This window comes from Diaphorina citri, unplaced genomic scaffold (genome assembly GCF_000475195.1).
Source record: "Diaphorina citri unplaced genomic scaffold, Diaci psyllid genome assembly version 1.1 scaffold1031, whole genome shotgun sequence".
NCBI classification, from domain to species: domain Eukaryota; kingdom Metazoa; phylum Arthropoda; class Insecta; order Hemiptera; family Psyllidae; genus Diaphorina; species Diaphorina citri.
In genome coordinates this window covers 75013-101049 of record NW_007378461.1, presented here as the reverse complement: position 1 = coordinate 101049, position 26037 = coordinate 75013, and the positions used below count along the sequence as shown (strand labels likewise).

At 37.8% G+C, this 26037-nt stretch overlaps 2 long non-coding RNA genes across 2 annotated transcripts; one reads left to right on the top strand and one right to left on the bottom strand.

Annotated features, from left to right (window-relative positions):
- Positions 1-17264: 17264 nt before the first annotated feature.
- On the bottom strand, positions 17265-20759 carry LOC103513821. The gene is made up of 2 exons (XR_541619.2): positions 20483-20759; positions 17265-17390 (listed from the first exon to the last, which is right to left on the bottom strand). It is a non-coding gene; the product is annotated as an uncharacterized LOC103513821 (long non-coding RNA).
- LOC113469324 lies at positions 19965-20268 on the top strand. Its single transcript, XR_003392776.1, has 2 exons — positions 19965-20057; positions 20225-20268. It is a non-coding gene; the product is annotated as an uncharacterized LOC113469324 (long non-coding RNA).
- Positions 20760-26037: the final 5278 nt, after the last annotated feature.

Genomic DNA, 26037 nt, shown 5'->3' with positions numbered 1-26037 from the left:
TCTTCCTTGGATTAAGTTGGCAATCGAACTGGTGATTCATGGACGATAGCTCACTTCTGTGGGCGAGTAGTATTGACTACCAACCCGAAGGTGCTTGGTTCGAATCCCGTCCAGGCACCAATTTTCTGACCGATTTTCGGCGAGGATAGATGTTAAAATAATGTACCTCGAAGTATGTAATGTGAAAGTGGTTCCAAGGTATAATCTTTCATGAAAATCGTCCCCAGTTAAAAAAGACCTCCTGTAGGCAGAAGAAGTAGTGGTGTGTGAGGCCAGTGTGATAGTGACTGGCAGTCAAATCATCCGGACCACCCTGTATATAATTTTCTGTGTATATTTCTCTTATTTTCTACCATTACTATGTTGTTTGTTTACTTTATTATAACCCAAGCTCCTCTCTCCTCATCGCCTAGTCCTCATCACCGCTTGTAAATAAATATGTTTCACTTGGTGCTCCTCTGGAAAACAACATACTCGAACTTTAGTGAATTTCCAATTTTCGAAACTGTGTTGAAAAATATTGTGCGACGATAGAGAATACGTTCGAAGGAAGAAGAAAACTTCTAACTAGGGTTGTTAATGTTGGCCTCAGTACCTAATCTCGGCCCTGGATTCTCTGATCAAGTTATACCCAAATGGTAATTTTGGTAGGTAATTCTGGTCCCAAGGCTAATTTCGTCCCTGAGATGTCAGAAAGGACTACTTAATTGGTTGATCCTCCTTGCCCTAATTCTTATCTTGGCCCTGAGTCTTCCGAAAGAAGTTCCAACAGGGGTTCATCCTCTTGGCCCATTGCTGATTTCGGCCCTGACTTTCTCTGATAAAGTTTCCTAGCTCCGCACTAGTCATAATTCATCATCGTGTGCATTAATATTGTATCGTGTATGTGCAGTATGTGTGTGTGGTACTAGGCATTGTGGAGCAGGTAAGTGCCTACCGTTGTAAGTGAGTTGAAACTCCGTTTAAGATTTAAACTTGGTTCAAGCAATCTGGTTAACTGAAATTTTTAAAAATCATCCAATCAGACTGCCTAATCCGGGAGTTTAATACCGAGTTTAAAGTTTAAACTCACTTTGTGGCCCCCGGCCTTAAAGGTTTTAGATAATATTGTATCGCGCGACTATGTATGTGCAGTATGTGTGTGTGGTACTAGGCATTGTGGAGCAGGTAAGTGCCTACCGTTGTAAGTGTAAGTGAGTTGAAACTCCGTTTAAGATTTAAACTTGGTTCAAGCAATCTGGTTAACTGAATTTTTTGGAATTTTTAAAAATCATCCAATCAGATTGCTTAATCCGAGAGTTAAACCTAAACTGAGTTTAAAGTTTAAACTCGCTTTGTGGCCCCCGGCCTTAAAGGTTTTAGAACAGTTTCGCGAAGACTTAATTTCATGCGATTTTTTTTTCCAAGTCGAACCCACCCACATCCACACCTAATTACATACCTACCAGATATTCTTTTGGGGGAAAAGTAAAATGAATAATTTGAAGAAATGAGGCCTAATGGGGAGTGGGGGAAGGGGAAGAAAAAAAGAATAATAAAATTCTCAATTTTAGCCTAAAGAATATGGTAAGAAAGTTGAGAAACTACCAGATATTCTTTTGGGGGAAAAGTAAAATAAATAATTTGAAGAAATGAGGCCTAATGGGGAGTGGGGGAAGGGGAAGAAAAAAAAATCTCAATTTTAGCCTAAAGAATATGGTAAGAAAGTTGAGAAAATACCAACTCGGAACCAGGGCGAATGACCACGCCAGGAAATGGTCCGTGCTAAATCAAATCTCTTGAAACACCCAAATACCTAATAGGTAAAAGTGTGTAGGTTTATGGACCCTGATTTCCCATAATGTTTTTGTAGGTATGGTACTATCTGGCCTAGATACTGAACGAGTATTTATAACAGCAGCATAATCTGCATAATAATATGTACACCTACTTTCAGTCAAAGGCTTTGAATCTCTGAGACATTAAGCATTGAAAAGTGCCAGAGAGTGACAGTATTAAACCAACCGAAATGGTCCGTGCTAAATCAAATCTCTTGAAACACCCAAATACCTAATAGGTAAAAGTGTGTAGGTTTATGGACCCTGATTTCCCATGTTTTTGTAGGTATGGTACTATCTTGCCTAGATACTGAACGAGTATTTATAACAGCAGCATAATCTGCATAATATATGTACACCTACTTTCAGTAAAAGGCTTTGAATCTCTGAGACATTAAGCATTGAAAAGTGCCAGAGAGTGACAGTATTAAACCAACTACATGCTTACTTGTTAATCAACGAGCTATTTTTTGACGATTTTTTGACAAAGGTCATCGGACTTCCCAGTTGAAGTGGACTGTAGGTATGGTACTATCTGGCTTAGATACTGAACGAGTATTTATAACAGCAGCATAATCTGCACACCTACTTTCAGTCAAAGGCTTTGAATCTCTAAGACATTAAGCATTGAAAAGTGCCAGAGAGTGACAGTATTAAACCAACCGTGCTTTGTTTGATAAAGTGGAGTGGACAATGAAATTTCACCATAGCCGAAAAAATGAAACACTTCTCATTTTGAAAAGAAGCAGAAAGGGGGAGGGAGGGGTATAATCGGATGTTTCTTTAGCACCGTGTACGATTTATGTTGAACAAATTAACTAATTAACACTTTGCACCTCGTGTAGTTTATGATTAAAGAAATGAACGTCAAATACCTAGTTCATGTAGGGTAGTTGAGACCATTAAGGTTGTCTGGCTGGGCGTCGTTAAACAGGGAGTAGATTACTTAGTCTGGCTGGGGGACTTTAAAAAGGGAGTATACCAGCCTGGATTTCCCTTGCTAAATCCACTCGTAAAATTTTTAACCAAAACCAAATGCCAGCCCAAAGCAATCACCCTAGTTAGGGCTGATTGAGAGGCTGACAAAAAACGCCTACCCCGTCTGTGCACGGGAAAAAGCGAAGAAAAAAAGAAGAAGTTGAGACCGTTAAGGAGTTAAATGGCCATAGCCCATCTCTCTGTCTAAAATGACAAAAAACGCCTACCCCGTCTGTGCACGGGAAAAAGCGAAGAAAAAAAGAAGAAGTTGAGACCGTTAAGGAGTTAAATGGCCATAGTCCATCTCTCTGTCTAAAACCAATATTGTTTGACAGGGGTTTGACGTCACTGTATAACTGCAAAGGCTAAGCTACCCGCCTACTCCTCTCATTTACCTAACCCAGCCTGAGTGGGGTCGGGAAAAACCAGCAGAAAGCAGCTCACGATTGGCCAGATGGTCTTCCATCCGCATACCAACCACGAGCAACGTCGTTTCAGTGATCCTTGGGGAACTAACGCAACGTTGCTTGGTGGTGCCTAGTGGCAAGTGGTCACTCGGCCAAGTATTAAGATCGGGACACACATAATCGCTCCGAGCCCGTGCCGACATACGGCCGAATGTTGGACGTGCTACCGCGAGAAAAAAAAGGCATTTAAACGCTTCATGACACTCATCACCACAACCGCGCCAGCAACCGGCCTTATGTCAGCGCAGGGTCGATGCGGTTATGTATGTCCCGACCTTTATCCTCTCTCGAAGTCGCTTGACCTAGAGGTATCTCTGACTTTGTTTCAAATTTCGAAAGCTCTTTCTCGGAACAGCTCTCCTCCCTTATCCCCGCTAATGATTAAGCTCTAAACAGGGTATACTTAAATGACAAATTATGGGGTTTGTAATACTTGTATATGATGTCAATCAGACTTTGTTTTTCCACTAATAAATAGACCGTTTAGACTACCTTAATATTATGCACAACTTTTGTTTCCCCTTCGTTTTCCCAGGATTATAGTCAGGCCCGTTTACTGCCTGACTCTGCCCCGGGGAGCCCATCCGTGCAACAATAGCTGTATTTTCCTTTCCCAATTTCCCTTCTTCTGAGGCTCGTTCTACTTGTATATGATGTCAATCAGACTTTGTTTTTCCACTAATAAATAGACCGTTTAGACTACCTTAATATTATGCACAACTTTTGTTTTCCCTTCGTTTTCCCTGAATTATAGTCAGGCTCGTTTACTGCCTGACTCTGCCCCGGGGAGCCCATCCGTGCAACAATAGCTGTATTCTCCTTTCCCAATTTCCCTTCTTCTGAGGCTCGTTTACCCTCTTTTGGCTTGATAGCGCCTGTACTAAACCATAGGTAAAAGAGGTGAAACGAGCTTCAGAAGAGGGAAAATTCCGAAAGAAAAATACATACATAGTTACATACAACTATTTTTTTTTTTACAAACAAAAATACTAGGTATTTCTTTATTTCATTGAAACCCCCTTTCGGGTGGTTGCTGCTGGTTTCGTTTCGGGCCCCCCTTTTGGAGCCCGGGTGAAAATGATCCCCATGAACAGCCCTGATTATAGGGCGTCTTCCATTATTATTTTTAAAAAGAAAAACAATATGTAGAAGTGCCTAAACCTGTGTTTGTATGTTGAATATTTAAACAGAGACTATTCATATTTTTTCTTTTCTTTTTGGAATATAATTTAAAATATTTAAGCAGAAGCGATTAAGTTGCAGGGAATTGATTCCCTTTTCCTTTTCCCTGAATTATTTATCGAATGAGTGGGGAAAATAAAGTTTAATGTTTATCATTTATAAATAAATAGGTGGACAGGTAAAATAACTAATAGTTTATTTTTTATAGGTACTTTTAGTGTCCTCATGTATAATTAATTCAAACTGTAGAAAAGTTCGGGAGTCGGTGAAAGAATTAGAACTTAAGTCGGTGAAAGTCAAGTGTTTTTGGCACATCCACCAATTTAGTCTCAGAAAGGGGGAGGGAGGGGTATAATCGGATGTTTCTTTAGCACCGTGTACGATTTATGTTGAACAAATTAACTAATTAACACTTTGCGTACCTATCTTAACCGCAGGGCCATAACAAACAAATCTCACAAAGCCATAAAAATATGCATCATATGAAAACTCGTAACGACTTAATTACTGTAAACAATCAAGCCCGTACACTATTGATAAAGAATTATTAGCGGGCCTTGTTTAATGTTTCAGTGAAATACCTAACGCTCAAAAATGGTAATGGCGTACCTAACCTTTATTTTCCCAAACAATGAAAGAATTTGTGTGGAAAAGAATTGCGAATTAGGCACATTTTGGTTGATGAATGAACGTTTGTGTTGCATAATTGATCTCTTATTCGACCTGCCGTCTTTTTATTGACCCGTCTAATTCTAATATCTAAATTGGACCTTAAGGTAGATTTACCGACACATAACGAGGTATAATAATATTCGACCTCGACCTGCCGTCTTTTTATTGACCCGTCTAATATCTAAATTGGACCTTAAGGTAGATTTACCGACACATAACGAGGTAATGTGGAGTCGGTGAAAGAATTAGAACTTAAGTCGGTGAAAGTCAAGTGTTTTTGGCACATCCACCAATTTAGTCTGTTTTTATTTGTGGTGGTTTTTATTTGTGGTGTTATCAATGTTAACTTTCTATTAGTGGATGTGTCTCTTTTACCAATGCTCAATTTTTACTTTTTCTTCAATTAAACGAAATGAGGTAGTTGATTCATATTGAGATATTCCAGGTGAATTTGGCACATCCACTGATGTAGGCTTCTTCTTCCAATACCATGTCAATTATTGAACTTTGTTAATCGAAGTCTGGACGTTGTTAATCAACGTCTGGACATTGTTAACCAACGTCTGGACGTTGTTAATCGACGTAGGTATAATAATGTACAATGGGACCGTTCCAATTTCGTTATTACACTTTGTCGCCGATTAGAGAGTTGTTGGTAATTGTGTCTTTTCCTCAAATATTTGATACTGAGGATTCAAATATTGAATTATTCAAATAAAAGGAACTGTCCCTAATATGAGTTACCTAGGTACCATTTAAAGAGACTTACCAGCTAATGTGTAAGGTAGTAGGTGGTTTGACTGATTTTTACTAAGCAATAATAGTAAAAAAGTAGGTATCTAAGGGAAAGAGTTTTCTTAAAAATGTTTGGAAAAAAGACAAAAACAATAAACCCCACCCGTGCCTTGCCACATTGGGTTTATCATACTATTCATTAAATTAAAGAACGAACAATTGACAAGCAAAAAGAACTAACTACCTATTTATTGTAGGTACCTACATTTAATACCTACTTGTACTTATTTTTTGATTTATCAATTGTGATTCATGTTAATTTTCTCCAATAAACTAAACTTATTACCATTTACCATTTTTTACCATACCTTATAATTATGTACCTAAATCAATTCATGTACAGGCCTAAGTACTTCATATTAGTACTGGTCATGTGAACTATAAAACTTCTTATCTACTTCAGCCTTTTTTTTTTTTAATGCCACTTGTTTTGTGGGAAAAGGTTAGTGGAGAATGGCTGTCTTAAAAGGTATAGTAGAGGGTAGAAAACCTTCGTGGGCCGACTGGATACGAAGCTTTGCACTCTGGAGGTCCGGATTCGAAGTTTCGAACTGGATAACTAGAGGATTGGATAGAGATAGATACCTTTTAATAATATTCAGTGGATAAGTTAATTCCCAAGGTTTTTTCTACTGCCCACATGCCCTTGGAAAGGGAGGATTTCCTCTACCAGAGTTAGAGGTCATATTCCCAAGTAAATTAGGACACATTTTCAGACTGAACCCGCACCCTTCTGTTTACCAGGCAAGTACCTCCTCTACCAGAGTTAGAGGTCATATTCCCAAGTAAATTAGGACACATTTTCAGACTGAACCCGCACCCTTCTGTTTACCAGGCAAGTTTGACCATCAGCCACCGAGTACACCCCGTATCTACATATGATTATGTGAACGTACACTTTTCCCAGACTTTTAGCGTATATCTATCAGGTCGTTTGAAATATTTAAACTAAACTGTTTGGTGTTTGTGAGTGTCCTTTTATTGGTAATGCATGCAAGTTCGGAAGTTTGAAACGGTTGTATTATGTAAACACGATGAAAGTTTCAATACAAACAGGGATGACTAATGAGTTCGTTGTTGTCTTCGTTATTGTTTGGCAACTGAAATAGCTAGTTTGGGGTTTTCATATTCATTTTTTTTTCTTTTTCTGATATTGAAAGTTTTCTTATATTTCTAACGTGTATTCTTGTATGTATTTTCGACACAACTTTTCAAGTCCTATAAATAGTAAATGTATCTATACCTAAGTATTGAGACTATTGAGCTATCAACGCAACGTAACATCAACCGTTTGAATATCACCTACTTTGTTTGAATGATGTAGAAAATCGTAAATTTATACAACTCATAACCCACATTAGGCCCTTGAAAAAAGAACTAACTATTTATTGTACCTACATTTAATACTTATACTTATTTTTTGCTTTATCAATTGTGATTCATGTTAATTTTCTCCAATAAACTTAACTTATTACCATTTACCATTTTTTACCATACCTTTTATATACCTAAATCAATTCATGTACAGGCCTAGGTACTTCATATTAGTACTGGTCATGTGAACTAGGCCTTTTCATAGATTCCTGTTTTTGAAATTGGGAAATTTCATGCTAAGACTGAAAACCCTTTTATTGTTCCCCGAACAACCCAAGGTTAGGCTATGTAGAAGTAGAATCCGCAGTCCCCGGATTTAGTCACCCAGTTTTTGGCTGTATTTAGCAGGTACCAAGCCTTAAAAATTATAACCCCCCCCCCCCCCCCTAAAAAAAAAACTTAAATAGGTAATAGAGTATGGTTAGGTACTTAAAAAAATACAATTATTGTTAATAATACCTACAATTTGTTGTTGTTTGGATAAAAAAAGTCATCTAGATGAGGACGCATCGAAAAATTAAACAAACATCAATTTATTTTTGGAATAAAAAAAAAAAAAGGAAAATATTTAAAAAAAAAAAAAAAAAAAAAAATCCGTATGTTGTGTTTGTAAATATAAGACTCTAGCACAAACTTGAGTAAATAAAGATAGTACCTACATCAAGTAGGTGTAGCTGTGTTGCTTGTGTATTCTGTTTAACCATATAGCCTATGATGTTTTAGTCCTACAAGTGCTCCAAGTCAAAGAAATAGGCCTCAGAGAGAGAGAGAGAGAGAAAATGGAATAATAATTTTTTTTTTTTTTTTTTTTCACATTGTTATATTTTAAAAATGGTTCTTGGATGTGTAAATTGATAATAGATATGAAAAGTTATGTTATAACATTGCTATTACATCTGTGTAAATATCGGTAGGCTACATACAAACATTATCATGATGGCGTGGCACTTTATACCCATGGAAACTCTTCGATGGAAAGTGGAAAGTCTTGGGAAGATAATTGATAAGCAAGAAACAAATTATACAGTCATGTATATTTGAACACAACATCATGACACGGCACTACGAGATACAGTATGAGGTCGAACTTGCCCCGTCCCCCTCTGCCCCCGGGAGCCAAAAGTTTGGCCGATCGGAGGAACAGGGTAAATACAAACGAGGTTCGTTCTTCTGACACTGGAACCCTGATCCCTGATAATTGCTAAGACGATGAAAGTTTCAATACAAACAGGGATGACTAATGAGTTCGTTGTTGTCTTCGTTATTGTTTGGCAACTGAAATAGCTAGTTTGGGTTTTCATATTCATTTTTTCTCTTTTTCTGATATTGAAAGTTTTCTTATATTTCTAAAGTGTATTCTTGTATGTATTTTCGACACAACTTTTAAAGTCCTATAAATAGTAAATGTATGTAAATCTATCTATACCTAAGTATTAAGACTATTGAGCTATCAACGCAACGTAACATCAACCGTTTGAATATCACCTACTTTGTTTGAATAATGTAGAAAATCGTAAATTTATACTTACAACTCATAACCCACATTAGGCCCTTGAGCCCACTTTTTTATTTTATGGAAAAAAAAAACTAAGTAAAACAAACAGAAATATTACTTTTTGTCTAAACAATGATTCTGACGTTGTTTATGCTTTATGGATATTTAAACAACTGTAGAACAGAAAGTATAATGTGTTTTTCATCTCTATCTCTTGTACTGAAGAAGAGCCCGTCTGCTCTCGCCTCAATTTTTGAGTTCGGGTGCTTCTTGTCCCGGAGCCCCGTAATGGTCAAGGCGCTCGCCTGGTAAACAGGAGTGCGCGGGTTCAATCTGAGCCACATATCTTTACTCCCAATTCGTCAAAAAACGAAAGAAAGTAAAAAACTAATGCCACCAAGTTATTCAGCACCTAAAACTACCCTGATTTGACGTGTCACACTCAACAGTCTAGGTTGAAAAAACTATCACCTTTCGTACTTACCACTTACTGAAAATACTCGTAGTATCGTATCTAAATGATTTTTATTCTATTCCTTACGAAATTTTTGATTTCCATTTGGATTTTTGCCGATCTTCAAATGCCGCATAATGCCAACTATTGGCAGGCTTACCAAGGGCGATTATCTCGGAACAATCTAGAATTCTAGGATATTCAATTTCGAGGTAGCCTACGCGTCTACGGTAGTAGTAAGCCTAAAATAATTGTGCTCTAGTTGCCATTATCAAGCGCGCTTTTATCAACATCAAAACGTACATGCATTATTATTTTTTTGAATTCGAAAAAATAAACAAATATTATTTTTATAATGATTAAAAAAAATTATAATTATTTTTCATAAACTGTTCGTTCGAAATCTCGGGTGCAGTTTTTATGTTTCGTTTTTTGATTCGTTAAATATCAGTTTTTCGTAAAAGTTTTTTGAAACCTGTTGTCTGCTTTTGATGTAGGTAGTAGGTATTTATCTGTTGTCTATACTAACTTGTAGGTGGTACCTATCTTCTTAAATATCTCGAACAAAGCTTTTTCAAAACTTTTGTGTACTATTCTCAAGGTATGATAATTATTATTTAATAATAACGTAATGAAGATCAGGAGTAATTAATTTTTAACCAACCTACGGATTAGCACACATCTGTCAAAAAAAAACTTAGATACCTATAACTGACAAAATTTATTTACAATTCAATTCGAGGTCGCTCATCTTTCAAGTGTGTAAAATTTCCATTCCATATCGATAGTATAAAATAAACAAGCCGAATCAGTTTGAAAATAGCAAGTGACTAAAAATAGCAATTCTTTGAACCTTGTTAAAACCAATTTTTTTCAGGTGAATAATTGCAGGGATACCTGTACCTATGACTGTACCTGTTAACTAGCAATGAAAGATAAGCATAAGTATGAAGGGTAATCATTCTGGTAATTCTGGATTATGTTTGGACTTGGACTAAAAAAAGACTTCGGTGCTTAAATATTTCTTAGATATAGGTGTTCTTTTTCTTTGCCTTTTCCCGTGTTCAGACGGGATCAGCGTTATTCGTCAGCCTCTCAATCAGCCCTAGGGCGATTGCTTTGGGCTGATTGAAAATTTTACGGCTGGATGCCCTACTCTTTCTTAGATATACTTAGGGTAAGATATAGGTTACCGAAATTAAATTGTGGTTCCTAATTACCTACATACCTACACCCTGTAACCCATGCTCTATTTATTACTAGATAATACAAAGAAAATTTCGACTACAATAGGCAGACATTGGCTGGATTTACCACCAAGTGCTTCAATTGTCGTTCCTTTTGAACGTGGCAAACTTATCTCCGGAATCAGACTCCCTGATTGAGAGGATATCATGCCATTTTCACGTGCTTTTCATGCCAAATCAATTGTTTTTAACTTGTAGACGTGGTGACAACAGTCACACATCTTATTCCTTACCGAATAATAGTTCCTGTTTGGTCACTTGTGTTAAGGTACGTCCGGCGTGGACACTAAATACTTTTTGATACCTCTGTCTACTTTTATTTATTCCAAGTTGTTTTATTTTGCAATTTTTAGTCCGTCCTTCCTTTTTACTTTTATTGTAAGTTGATTTTATTTTGTACCTAATAAGAAAACGATTTTTATTCTCCAACTGACATGTGTTGGTATCCAGGGTGGTAATTACCTATCAATAACTTTACTGTAATTTATCTACCCCCCCCCCCCCCCTCAAAGTTTAATAGAGGGAACTCTAACAGAGGTCTTATCGTCCCGAAATCGAAGAGAGAAGGACAGGCCAGGAGATACCCAGTCTTTCCGAGAACGATCCTTATCTGTTTCTAATAAAGTTATCTCCGGGTGGAAATCGAACCCGCGACCTAGCAATTACAAGGTGGGCGCGCTACCAACTAGGCTGGCCATCAGCTCTTTTATCTCTTCCGCCCGGCCGTCAGCTAATTTTCAAACTTCTCTTTTCAGCCTTCTAGCAGAAACTTGAGCTTTCTCCACTGTTCATCTATCTCGGAGCATGGGTCTCGACATGAGAAGCCTCCCTACTCTTACATAGCACTCATTGCCATGGCCATCACCTCATCTCCCGAACAGAAGCTTACTCTTAGTGGTGAGTAGACATAGAACAACTTAACTACTATTGGTTGAGAGAACTGTACCTCACTCGAATAAAAGGGCCCACCCTAAATATTGGGCCTTAGGGTTTTGTCCACACATAGTCGACCGGCCGTCGATCGATGTCAACTGAACCGTTCAAACTGCCTCGACAACATAGATTTACCTTGTCGATCGACGGACGGTCGACTATGTTTGGGCACACCTGTAGGAGATACTCGTACATTGGCCCTCAAAAACTAACAATTTTTTTTTTTTCTCCAAAGTGACTCTGAGAATCGACCCCGCATTTAGAGCTATCGCATTACCCTTGGCCCAGCTGTGCCCCCGGTTTAATCAGTTATCGATTAAATTTCCAATTTCCAGGCATCTATCGATTCATCACGGAAAAGTTCCCGTACTATCGCGCACACAGAGCTTACAAAACAAAATATGGCAAAAACACCGAGAGGTATCAGGACTTACAAGAAAGTGAGCCAAAAACGCAGTTTGTTTTTTTTTTTATTTTGTCAGGCTAGAGCCTGCTAAAATTCCCGCCCAGGGTGAACTTTATCCTAAACAGATAAGGTTCGTTCTCGGAACGGCTGGCTTTCTCCTGTCCTGTCTTCCTTCTCTCTTCAAGAAGTGGATGTTGGTGGTTCGATTCCAAGTCAAAAGTTATAAAATGTATCACTGTGTTATGAGTGGGGTGGGGAACGGCATTTGTTACAAGTATTAAGGGAAGCTTAACACAATTTATAATTCGTAATGTAAATGCAGTCTCTTTGTATTATTATGTCACAACTTTGGTGCTCACTGCTGCATTGTAGGATTTTCCCAATATCTCAATAATCCTAAAATCCAATGTTTACCTACCGTGGTGGCACCGGTCGCTATGCGCATTTATATGTCATAGCTACTCATTTTCCTCACGAGGCTGAGTGGGCCCCGCAACAGCCAGTCACGGGACCCCGCTGGGAATCGAACCCGGGTCTCCCGCGTGCAAGGCGAGCGCAGTGACCACTACGCCATGGGAGCTGACTTCTTTAAAGAATAAGAGAGTCTGACTCATTAACTGAGTAGTTCTTTTTTATGACTCACTCACTCTTGACTCATCTCTACTCTTCTTTCCAGTGTCGAGACATTGGGTACGAGTTACACGAAGAGCTGCCTTTTTACTTTTATTGTAAGTTGATTTTATTTTGTACCTAATAAGAAAACGATTTTTATTCTCCAACTGACATGTGTTGGTATCCAGTAGGGTGGTATTCGACTACATCATTGGTCTGTATTATTTGTACCTAGTTGATCTGATCATGATAAATATTTCCAGTGATTTTTTTTTCTTTTTTTTTTTCGTAAATTAATCAAACAATCAGCGCTATACTTATCATCCTATACGTGTATCAGTTGTGTGTATTATTACTCATCAAATTTATTAATTCATTTTTTGCAACTATAAATTCAACAACCTCGTTCAAGTGTAGACTTCGGAGATAAGATTTGTGTTGAAATTTTCTTTCGTTTTTTCCTTATTGAACAGGTTCAATTTGTTACTAAGTATTGGAGTTCTATGAAAAAGTGATCAAGTAATATGGGTAAATTGGTCTGAAGATTCACTTTGAGAAAATTCTGCCTTTAAAGCCTTTGAAAAAATATTAACCCTGTTTATACTGCCAGAGTCGAGATTAGTACAGAATGAGACTGAAAAGTCCCTTTAATCCTGCACTCTAAACAAGGTCTTACGTACGAGTAAGTATTTAGTACAGAATAATGTTATAATTTCAAGAAAAAAAAAAAGTAATAGAAAGTAAAAAATACATAGTGTAATAAATTTTTGGTGTCTGAAATTTGAGTCGCAAGGGTTCCTTTCTTTCCTAGTTTTGAGTTCTTTTCTGGTGATGTCGATTTTTTTTCTCCTGAGGATCGATTTTGCAGCAAAGTTTTTTAAATTTCAAGCGTTCGAGAAATTTTAATTTTACGTGGTACAATCATACAAGTAGGTACATACCTACATATATTCTTATGCATATAGGAAAATACTTGTCTATGTACATTTCGAGGGGATCTTGTTGTCAAGTACTCATCAAAGCTTCAAGTGGTCAATCTTATTTATAAAAATAACAAAAAAACATTTAATCGCATATCTATTATTAGTTTAATTTTCGAGTGCCATACTTGTGATCCAAGTAAGAGTCAGTGGCGAATCGCGACATTTTCAAAAGGGAAAGCCATAAATTCAAATCCTAGTTTGCCGATCTGCTCGTGATTTTATGCCAGTCACTCACGCTCAGATCTAGGTCTGACTCTTACATACCGTCACGTCAAACCATTGGAACGTGTGTGGTGGAGAAAGCTTCAGACTGAGGTCTCCCACAGACCTTTGTCGGAAGCTTTTTCTGCCACACACTTTTCGACGTGTGTCAGACGGTCTGAGCTTGAATGGCTGGCCTTGGAATCTAGATTAAACCCCATAATATGTCAGTAGACCTTTGCTAGTCTGCGGAGGTAAAGGGAGTTTTCAGTCCTATCCCAGCAGGATAAATATTCTATTCTATTCCATTAATATTTTCGGTAAGTGGTAAGTTTGGGGGCAGGGTAAAAAATCGTAGAGAGTTCTTCTCTTGAAGCTGTGCTTCCCTAGATTCCATGAAGAACTCGCCACTGAATACCTTTTCTGTTAGGACCTTAGGTACTCAAACGAAGCAAATAATACTTTTGTAGTAGGTATTTATAACAATTATTTTCAATAGATAAAATATCTATAGGCAGACATTGGCTGGATTTACCACCAAGTGCTTCAATTGTCGTTCCTTTTGAACGTGGCAAACTTATCTCCGGAATCAGACTCCCTGATTGAGAGGATATCATGCCATTTTCACGTGCTTTTCATGCCAAATCAATTGTTTTTAACTTGTAGACGTGGTGACAACTGAGTCAAACATCTTATTCGAATACTAGTTCCTGTTTGGTCACTTGTGTTAAGGTACGTCCGGCGTGGACACTAAATACTTTTTGATACCTCTGTCTACTTTTATTTATTCCAAGTTGTTTTATTTTGCAATTTTTAGTCCGTCCTTCCTTTTTACTTTTATTGTAAGTTGATTTTATTTTGTACCTAATAAGAAAACGATTTTTATTCTCCAACTGACATGTGTTGGTATCTAGTAGGGTGGTAATTACCTATCAATAACTGTAATTTATCAATAAAAAATATTATAATATTATTCTTTCCCATTAAAACACGTTTTATTTTATTTTTTAGTGTTTGATATTCAAACGGGAGATATCGATAGCAAAAACAATGAAAACTGACCTTGTAAAGTAAAAAATCGTCCTTTCTGTCAGTATCTTGCCAAAGTGTTCATAAACAAGCCAGTAATTAAAAAATAAATAATAAGAAGACACCAATAGTTTAGCTATGGAATGCATTTTAAAGTAAAAGATTTGATGCTGGGGTAAAGAAAATGGACCATCAAAATCCCTGATTACAAATGTTCACCGCGACATGGTACTACCAATGGACGTCTTCGTGTTCACTCCTTCGGGGTGAACTCGGGTACAAATAGGTCAACGGGAGTGAATTTGTTACTTCCCACTACCAATTTTTCATGTCACTCCTTGGACTCGAACCTTCGCATCCGGACGAGGGACGAGCTCTTGTGGCTGTACATGAACTTTTCATCTGTTTAAATCCTAAACCTCGTAGGAGTGCATTTTTAGAAGACATTGTTCGTTTCAAGGCACCCTATCTATTTTCTATACAAAGACGGGTGTCACGGGTGTAGTGTATCTAGGAGAGAACAAGGCAGGGCAGACTGAGATTTCTCTCATACATTTGTATTTGTTTTATTTCTTATAAAATATAACCTACTTAAAATAAATAAATATTACTTCATTCTTGTAAAAACTTTTAATAAACTAAATCAATACAGAAAAAAAGAAGAAGAATAAGAAGAGGAAGAAAAAAAAAAACGAACATAAAATAAACAGTGAAGAACAGCATTCATAATATAATAAACAAATAAACATTAAAACTTGTTTACGTATATGATGGATGAAATATTTTTTTTTTCTTTTTATTTATTCTCCTCTTCTTCTGCCACTTCTTTGAACTCCAAAATCTACTCCATATACAGGGTACCAATCTACTCGATATACAGGGTACCGCGTGAAAATGAAAAGACGTTCACGATAATAATGAAAATTACGAACAGTACCCAAGTAACCAAAATGGGATTATATCCGGGTAGAACCTACTTAGAAACCGGGTAGGAAAGAGGATTCCTTATTTATAGTGCCTAGTCCTTATTTATACTGCTCAAACCAGTCCCAGTTGTTCAGAGGTAGAATGGACTCGCAATTGGTACCAATCTACTCGATATACAGGGTACCGCGTGAAAATGAAAAGACGTTCACGATAATAATTAAAATTACGAACAGTACCCAAGTAACCAAAATGGGATTATATCGGGGTAGAACCTACTTAGAAACCGGGTAGGAAAGAGGTTAAGATCGGATTTACCGAGCCTGAACCCGGATTCCTCATTTATAGTGCCTAGTCCTTAACAAGACTCCACTCTCCAATAATAATAAAACAAATTGAAATAGTAAATAAACAAACAAGCACTGAATAATAGAAAAGGCAACAGACGATATACTGAGCTAACGTAGACTAACGATTTTTCTGTTTTTATACAGGGTTCAAGTTATGACATTGATGGTCACTTAGTGAACCTTTCAAATCAAATAAACACCAGGACATTCCAAAAATAACTCTTTTTTTTTACTTTCTATTATTTAAATAAGGTATCCAAGTTTTTCCCCCTCAAGGTCATAAGTTTTTTTTTTTTTTTTACTGACGTAGTCTCGTACCTGACAATAAAACTGGTCTGACGATCACTCTTCCAGGCACTAACCACGCACACCGTTGTTTAACTTAAGTCTGCCAAAAATTAGCGTATTTGATATACGTCGTGTCGTGAAGATGATGGCCTTTTAGAGGGCACACAATAAAATAAGTAGCCCGTTGTTGCACCACCTTCCCCTCCCCTTTTTTTTAGGTGCTCTCACAATACTAAAGGGAAACTAGCTTTCAAACCGGGTTCAATTGACTAAGGAAATCTCTACTTGAATTTCTATGTAATTTTTATCTTTGTTCTCAGTCGTATTTATAATTTGTTTCTGTTGTAATATAATGTTGTTTCTCATGTGATAAATTTACTGTGTATAAAACACATTGTTCTTTGAGATGTCTTGTAAAATTTGCAGACAGTAAAAATTAATCTTTACATCATGGAACCTAAGAAGTAACACGGACCGAACTTTTTTCCACGTCATGTGTCAAATTGATATTATTGAAATTTCATATTGAGATTTTGTAATACTATTTCGGTTTCCCTTTTAAAGAAGAACGTACCCTAAGTAGCTACCTATCTAAATATGTCTCAGAGAACAATGAACATTTTGCATCGAATTTTGTTTGTGCCCACCTAACTATTTATGTGTTATAAAAGTAAAAAGAAATGTTTGTTTATTTTTGTCGAAATCCTGGTTGTTGTCTGTGAAAAATTTCTTGATCTATTTATGTGTTATAAAAGTAAAAAGAAATGTTTGTTTATTTTTGTCGAAATCCTGGTTGTTGTCTGTGAAAAATTTCTTGATCTTCGTCCGCAGGCAAACTTCATGACCAGAAGTAAAGGTTTCTTGAAATTGAAGGGAACACAAAACAATGTACAAATATGTGATATATCAGGCTAAAATAATTGATATTTTTATTTTCCATAGTGATATACTTTACAAATAACAAAATGATGAGCGTACAAATTAGGTCTAGGACTTCAGATATTAGAAGTGAGAGAAATTTTCTTGAAATTGAAGGGAATACAAAAAAATGTACAAATATGTGATATATCAGGCTAAAATAATTGATATTTTTATTTTCCATAGTGATATTATACTTTACAAATAACAAAATGAGCGTACAAATTAGGTCTAGGACTTCAGATATTAGAAGTGAGAGAAATTTCTAATTGTAACATCATTTGATAAGGTCATGTTGACAGGCTCGCACACTTTTCCTTTCTTGACATGCAACACATTACATTTCTCGAGACCATCCTTCTGTGACGTGGAAAAGAAACAAGGAACACCATCAGAAATATCGGTGCCAAATCTTTTGAACCTGAGTATGTAGTAGTTGTTCAATCATTCAAACTAAAATTGCTTGATTTTAATTGCCGAAGTAGGACAAAAGAAATATTTAATTCAATCACCATCTCAACTACCTTGAAATATCGGTGCCAAATCTTTTGAACCTGAGTATGTAGTAGTTGTTCATTGTTCAATCATTCAAACTAAAATTGCTTGATTTTAATTGCCGAAGTAGGACAAAAGAAATATTTAATTCAATCACTATCTCAACTACCTCACACTACCAAAGCGACAAAAATAAAATTGGCGAAATTCGTCCTCAATCTTTCAACGTCCCAGTCTGACCAGCCACAGCCCCAATGATGTTGCCAGCCTATCCGCCACTCCCAGAGACCAAGTCTGAGTCCCCCCAGAGCAGTAGACCTAGCCCTATGCATCCCTTGTCACGACCAGACCCTACAGCCCCCGCCTCTCAAGTACCTCCAGGTAAGTAACCGAAGAAGAAAATCGAGCGTGATGGTAGGCGCGCGAACGCTAAGAATTAGAAGCGACGCGCAGGCTATGTTAAATTAACACGAAACAGTTTTATAAGGCACCCACTAGCATCATAAGATACTAACAGATTTCCCGTGCTTCGCCCCGGGAAATTCATCATAACTCGAGATTGGTTTCAGTTTCTGCAAAATCCTTTAAATTCAAATCCTAGTATGCTGATCTGCTCGTGATTTTATGCCAGCTACTCACTCACGCTCAGATCTAGGTCTGACTCTTACATATACATACCGTCACGTCAAACCATTGGAACGTGTATGGTGGAGAAAGCTTCAGACTGAGGTCTCCCACAGACCTTTGTCGGAAGCTTTTTCTGCCACACACTTTTCGACGTCTGTCAGACGGTCTGAACTTGAATGGCTGGCCTTGGAATCTAGATTAAACCCCATAATATGTCAAAGTATAGACCTTTGCTAGTCTGCGGAGGTAAAGGGAGTTTTCAGTCCTATCCCAGCAGGATAAATATTCTATTCTATTCCATTAATATTTTTGGTAAGTGGTAAGTTTGGGGGCAGGGTAAAAAATCGTAGAGAGTTCTTACTCTCTTGAAGCTGTGCTTCCCTAGATTCCATGAAGAACTCGCCACTGAATACCTTTTCTGTTAGGACCTTAGGTACTCAAACGAAGCAAATAATAGGTACTTCAAGCTGTGCTTCCCTAGATTCCATGAAGAACTCGCCACTGAATACCTTTTCTGTTAGGACCTTAGGTACTCAAACGAAGCAAATAATACTTTTGTAGTAGGTATTTATAACAATTATTTTCAATAGATAAAATATCTATAGGCAGACATTGGCTGGATTTACCACCAAGTGCTTCAATTGTCGTTCCTTTTGAACGTGGCAAACTTATCTCCGGAATCAGACTCCCTGATTGAGAGGATATCATGCCATTTTCACGTGCTTTTCATGCCAAATCAATTGTTTTTAACTTGTAGACGTGGTGACAACTGAGTCAAACATCTTATTCGAATACATAGGCAGACATTGGCTGGATTTACCACCAAGTGCTTCAATTGTCGTTCCTTTTGAACGTGGCAAACTTATCTCCGGAATCAGACTCCGTGATTGAGAGGATATCATGCCATTTTCACGTGCTTTTCATGCCAAATCAATTGTTTGAAACTTGTAGACGTGGTGACAACAGTCACACATCTTATTCCTTACCGAATAATAGTTCCTGTTTGGTCACTTGTGTTAAGGTACGTCCGGCGTGGACACTAAATACTTTTTGATACCTCTGTCTACTTTTATTTATTCCAAGTTGTTTTATTTTGCAATTTTTAGTCCGTCCTTCCTTTTTACTTTTATTGTAAGTTGATTTTATTTTGTACCTAATAAGAAAACGATTTTTATTCTCCAACTGACATGTGTTGGTATCTAGTAGGGTGGTAATTACCTATCAATAACTGTAATTTATCAATAAAAAATATTATAATATTATTCTTATTATTATTATTATTATTATTATTATTATTATTATTATTATTATTATTATTATTATTATTAAACCATTGGAACGTGTGTGGTGGAGAAAGCTTCAGACTGAGGTCTCCCACAGACCTTTGTCGGAAGCTTTTTCTGCCACACACTTTTCGACGTGTGTCAGACGGTCTGAGCTTGAATGGCTGGCCTTGGAATCTAGATTAAACCCCATAATATGTCAGTAGACCTTTGCTAGTCTGCGGAGGTAAAGGGAGTTTTCAGTCCTATCCCAGCAGGATAAATATTCTATTCTATTCCATTAATATTTTCGGTAAGTGGTAAGTTTGGGGGCAGGGTAAAAAATCGTAGAGAGTTCTATCCTACAAGTTGTATCGATTCCAATCATCAGAAACATAATTTTATCACTGACACATTTTCACACATGAATATCTACACGTGATTTTTGCCTTCAAACGAACCGAGCAGCTCCAGCTGAGTTGCCCGAAATCAAATTGTTTGGAAGATGGAGTTGTGATGATGTTCAAGTCAGTGACATGTCCCTTCAGGTAATTTTATTAAATTAGATGATGAAATTTTGTACATAAGTATTTGAATTGTTTGTTGCCTTGAAGTAATGTCTTATCACCAAATGTTTGCATTGTTGGATTAGTAATCTGAATTAAGAAAACTATGCATTGGAAATTAACTTGAAAATTATTGTTCTTTTTTCCAGGATTACATTGCTGTCAAAGAAAAGAATGCTAAATTCTTACCCCATATCCTACAAGTTGTATCGATTCCAATCATCAGAAACATAATTTTATCACTGACACATTTTCACACATGAATATCTACACGTGATTTTTCTGCTGCTACCTTTACGAAAAACTTGCATCCTACAAGTTGTATCGATTCCAATCATCAGAAACATAATTTTATCACTGACACATTTTCAGACATGAATATCTACATGTGATTTTTGCCTTCAAACGAACATATTGGATGAAACAGTACAGAAGAAGCTTACAAGTAAATTCCGCTGACTCCAATAAATATTAGCAGGAAGAAATAGATGTTTCATTTTTCCAACTTTATCAAAAGTTTAATCAAAATAGGTAGGTCTGATAGACAAGAATAACAAATCAGTCCCGGTGCGTAAAGAGAAGAAAGGAACAACCTAGGTATTTCAAAATATCAGTTTAGTCAAAATTGATCTGATAAATAAAAAATCAGGGCCGTAGGTGTAGTTTACGGCGGTGAAGAAGACAGATTGGCTCCTTGGCGTGGCCCGAAATGCTTTCCAACTCTCTGCCCATCTGTGAGAAAGTGAGTGAAACATTGAGGATTCGTAGATTCGTATAAGCTTAACATTGAGTATGTATCTGATTCAATAGTAAATTTTAGCATTTGTAACAAACCAACCATATCTAAATCAACCACTGCAGTGGATGAAGTAGATATTGAGTGGGGTGGGGAACGGCATTTGTTACAAGTATTAAGGGAAGCTTAACACAATTTATAATTCGTAATGTAAATGCAGTCAATTTGAAGAAGAAATCCGCCCAGGAGTTTACGATCGAGAACATCATCAGTCGAGAGAAACATGCGTTTGAACTCCAAAATCTACTCCATATACAGGGTACCAATCTACTCCATGTACAGGGTACCGCGTGAAAATGAAAAGACGTTCACGATAATAATGAAAATTATAGGATAATAACCAAAATGGGATTATATCCGGGTAGAACCTACTTAGAAACCGGGTAGGAAATTACGAACAGTACCCAAGTAACCAAAATGGGATTATATCCGGGTAGAACCTACTTAGAAACCGGGTAGGAAATTACGAACAGTACCAAGTAACCAAAATGGGATTATATCCGGGTAGAACCTACTTAGAAACCGGGTAGGAAAGAGGTTAAGATCGGATTATCCTATCCTGAACCCGGATTCCTCATTATAGTGCCTAGTCCTTATTTATACTGCTCAAACCAATCCCAGTTGTTCAGAGGTAGAATGGACTCGCAATCCGGGTAGCTGGGTTCGAGTCTCAGAGACATACAAATTTAGTAGCTTCATTTTGAGGTGGACATTTGTGAAAGCTTTGCTTGAATTCTTGAATAAGTAGGTATTTTAGTTATACATAGTATTGTAGTTATACATACCTACTTATTCAAGAATTCAAGCAAAGCTTTCACAAATGTCCACCTCGATTGTCCATGTCCGTGTCCAAATGTATTGTAGGTATACATACCTACTTACATACTATGAAATTAGTGCCAAAGATAGAAATCAGTATGTGAATGAGTGAGTGACTGGATCTCGTACGGGCAGGCATTTTTTTTTTTTTTTTTTTTTTTTTTCAAGATTGTACCTCGGCACCGCTTTCGTATTACTTCAAGGCACATTTTTTTACATCCATGCCTATCCAAGCACGGAAAAGTGTGGTTAGAAAATTTCCGCCCTGGCCGGGATTCAAACCCAGCACCTCCGCATTGAGAGTCAGTGCTTTTTACCACTCGGCCACAGAGGTGGGCGACCTACTAGTAATAATATAATTTCTGATCCGTCAGGGGCGGCTGCCACACTCCTCTCAATTCAACAGTTGGCGGCTCTCGGCCTCCCCTACCTATACCATCATCCTTACTACCACGGCCTAGCTGCGGCTCAGTTGTTGCCCTACCTGCACATGTCACTGAATGGCAACACCACGCCGCCCATGACGACAACAGAGGAGTTGCACCCCAAACATACCTCCACCCCCTCCTCCTGCCCCCCCTCATCACAGAGTCAACCTCGTGTTCATGTAGTAAGTTTTATTAGTATTATTACCATGGAGGCTGAGGGTTGATTGAGAGGCTGACGAAAAACGCCGATCCCGTCTGAACTCGGGGAAAAGCGAGGAAGAAAAAGATTTTTGTTTGTTTGTTTTGTTTTTTTGTTTTTTTTTTCTTCACCAAAGAGAGGAAAATCCAGAAGGGGCCGTCGTGGGCTCGATCCCGGCCCGAGTTATGAAATTTATCCCCCCCCCCTCTCAAGTTTAAATAGAGGGAACTCTGACAGAGGTCGTATCGTCCCGAAATCGAAGAGAGAAGGACAGGCCAGGGAGATACCAGTCTTTTCCGGGAGAACGAATCCTTATCTGGTTTCTAATAAAGTTTATCTCCGGGTGGCAAAGTCGAACGCGCGGACCTGAGCAATTAGCAAGGTGCGGCGCTACCAAGTAGCTGCCATCAGCTCTGTTATCTCTTCCGCCAAAAAAAAAAATCTATATATAATACATACATTACAAGGCCCGAGAAACACAGTCAGAAGCTAATATATATTACAAAAAATTCTCTTAATATCAAGGCCTTCTCGCCTAGACTTATACATACAAATGTATAAATATAATTAAAAAGGAGACATATAGGAATAATAAGATGAGAGAATACACTAAAACAATAACTTAATAAAACAAGCACCTCATATAGACCAAAAGAGCACCTCCACAAAATCATACATCCCGACAACAGAGACATATCATCTTAAATCGGACCATCGAGTGCGCGGCGTGCAACAAACTCAATCTCCCGTACAGACAGTTGACTGTCTTAGTGGGTGAGTAGCATAGAACAATCTTAACTAGCTATGGTTGACGAGAACTGGGTACCTTACTCGAATCAAACGACAGCGGCCCACCCTAAATATCTGGGCCTTAGGGTTTTGTCCACACATAGTCGACCGCGCCGTCCGAATCGATCGTCAAACTGAACCGTCTCAAACTGCTCGACAACATAGGTTTTAACCTTGTCGCATCCGACGGACGGGTCGACTTATGTTTTGGGCCACCACCTGTAGGGATACTCGTACGATTGCCCTCAAACAAACTAACAATTTTTTTTTTTTTCTCCAAAGTGGACTCCTGAGAATCGACCCGCATTTAGAGCTATCGCATTACCCTTTGGCCCAGCTGTGCCCCCGTTTATCAGTTATCGATTAAATTTCCAATTTCCAGGCATCTATCGATTCATCACGGAAGAAAGTTTCCCCGTACTATCGCGAGAGAATCACGCGGGGCTGGCAGAATACTGATCCGGCCACGACATATCAGTCTCAATATCCCGATCATCATATCAAGATGTTATCAATTTATCGATTAACATTTCCAAATTTTAGATATCGATTTAGTAATAAGTTATCGATTATATTCGCAGGCATCTATCGATTCATCACGGCGAAAAGTTCCCGTACTATCGCGAGAATCACGCCGGCGCTGGGCAGAATTCGATTCGGCACACATCTCAGCCTTAACGATTGCTTCGCATGTCAAGATCCCGCCGGGAGAGGGGCGGTGGAGGAGAAGGGGTGGGGGGGGGGGGGGGCAAGGGGAGCTACTGGGCGCTGGATCCGGTGGCGGCGGCCAATATGTTTGAGCGCGGCAACTATCGGCGCCGACGCATGCGCAAACAGCGGAGTCCGCAACAGGTGAGTTGAAAATCATTATCAGTTTTTTTTTACCCATAAGAGCCTATTCCCGATACACTCTGATGTGGAGCGACTGAGATATTAGCGAAAAAGGGAACGGTTTGGTCAAGTTTGGTGTGACTTTAATGTAGGCCTCGGCTCTCATGGGGTAATCTATCAAAGGTATTGGTAAAAGTAGGGCCATCTATTTAAGTCCTATATCACTGCTACCTGATTAGATGTGAAAATTGTTCTCTCTCTTCGATAATCAATCGATAATCGTTCGGTGTAATTTAACAATATATCGGGAACGGTATGAGCTAGAGACTTGAAATTTGGTATGTAGTTCATAAATGTGACAAGGATGCAAATCAAAACGTTTGGTTGAGATAGGTGCTGCGGTTGGCGGTGTTTTGACCGCTTTTTGGCCGTTTTTTGGCGTTTTTCAGCTATACCGACTAAAATTAGGTTGTCAATCGGAAAAAAAGGAAAGAAGAAATGATAAAAAAGAGTCATTACTCATTTCCCTGATCCGCTCAGAGCTCAACAAAGGTTCTGGACTCTTCAGATTTTTTTTAAGACACCATTTCTGTCAGTCATCTCTCCAAGCCTAATGACTATTTCGCCTATTCTCTTCTCAATATTTACACTACAAATTTTTGCACTCACACGTCCATTCCGTCTCCATTTGCTGTGTTAGTATAGGAGTTATTAATGTTATGTGTTGTTATAGGCGAGTTGTATATTAACAGTCTGAATTTCTCGCATGTCTTCAAGGTACACAACGAGTGGACCCAATACTCTGTTGTTAATGTTTTTTAATGTCTAAATAAACAACGATTCAAATATTTATTTTGTTTTTTTGTTAAAAAGAATTCTGATGAAATATAGGTATGAGAAGGGTGAGCGATTCAAATATTTATTTTGTTTTTTTGTTAAAAAGAATTCTGATGAAATATAGGTATGAGAAGGGTGAGGAGAGAGAGAGAGAGAGAGACCGTGTATACTGGATGGAGTTGGAAACCAATTTTCCAATTCATTTGCATGTGTATAAATTAATTATTCGAATGGGCTTTTCATATTAACAATATTTTAATGTGTGAGAAGTTATTTCATTCAGCGTTGAAAAGTATAACAGTTCTTCTTAGAAGTCCATATTGACTTGGGAAAAACAGCTTTGTATATCTATTATTATGTCAAATAAATAAATAATTGAATTGAATCCTTAACTTAAGAAGACCTCCGAAGCTGAGTTGTAAGAGCGAACCGCCCTAGAGGATTTCTACAAATCTAATAAGAAGACACCAATAGTTTAGCTATGGAATGCATTTTAAAGTAAAAGATTTGATGCTGGGGTAAAGAAAATGGACCATCAAAATCCCTGATTACAAATGTTCACCGCGACATGGTACTACCAATGGACGTCTTCGTGTTCACTCCTTCGGGGTGAACTCGGGTACAAATAGGTCAACGGGAGTGAATTTGTTACTTCCCACTACCAATTTTAAACATTTTTCAATTTTAATTTTAACATTTTCAATAGGGTAACCGAAGTCATTTGATAGCAGTTTAGTAGTCGCACCCTGTATATTTTTTCTATCTCATTTAAAACGGAAATCAAATTTCATTTCCACTTTTCGCCATTTCCTAACCTAAAAACTTTTTCAAAACAAAAACAAACTTCGAAATTTCTTTTGACGAACTTCCTTGGCTGCCATCGGTGTCCGTATCATTTTTCTACCTCTCAATCCGAATTAAAGGTAAGAAAACTTCAAAAATGGGTAATTAAATCCTTATACTAGAGCTGATATATCTGTATTCACTTCCTCGAACTTGCGGCAGGGTCACGTCACTCTCGAAGAAACGGTAATGGCCTCAGATGGTAAAGGTATCTAGGTAAGTACTGCTAGGGGGTTCGGTTCAGCATAAAAGGCAATGGCTGATTCCAGGTGTACATGGACAAACCAAACCATTAGCAGGGTAAATTGAATTTGACCATCTCTGCAGATTGGGTCCTAGGTAGGCTGCTACAAGTTTTCAATAACTATTTCTTCTGGGTCAGAGGATGTCCAGGAACCAAATAGCAGATACCTATGTATG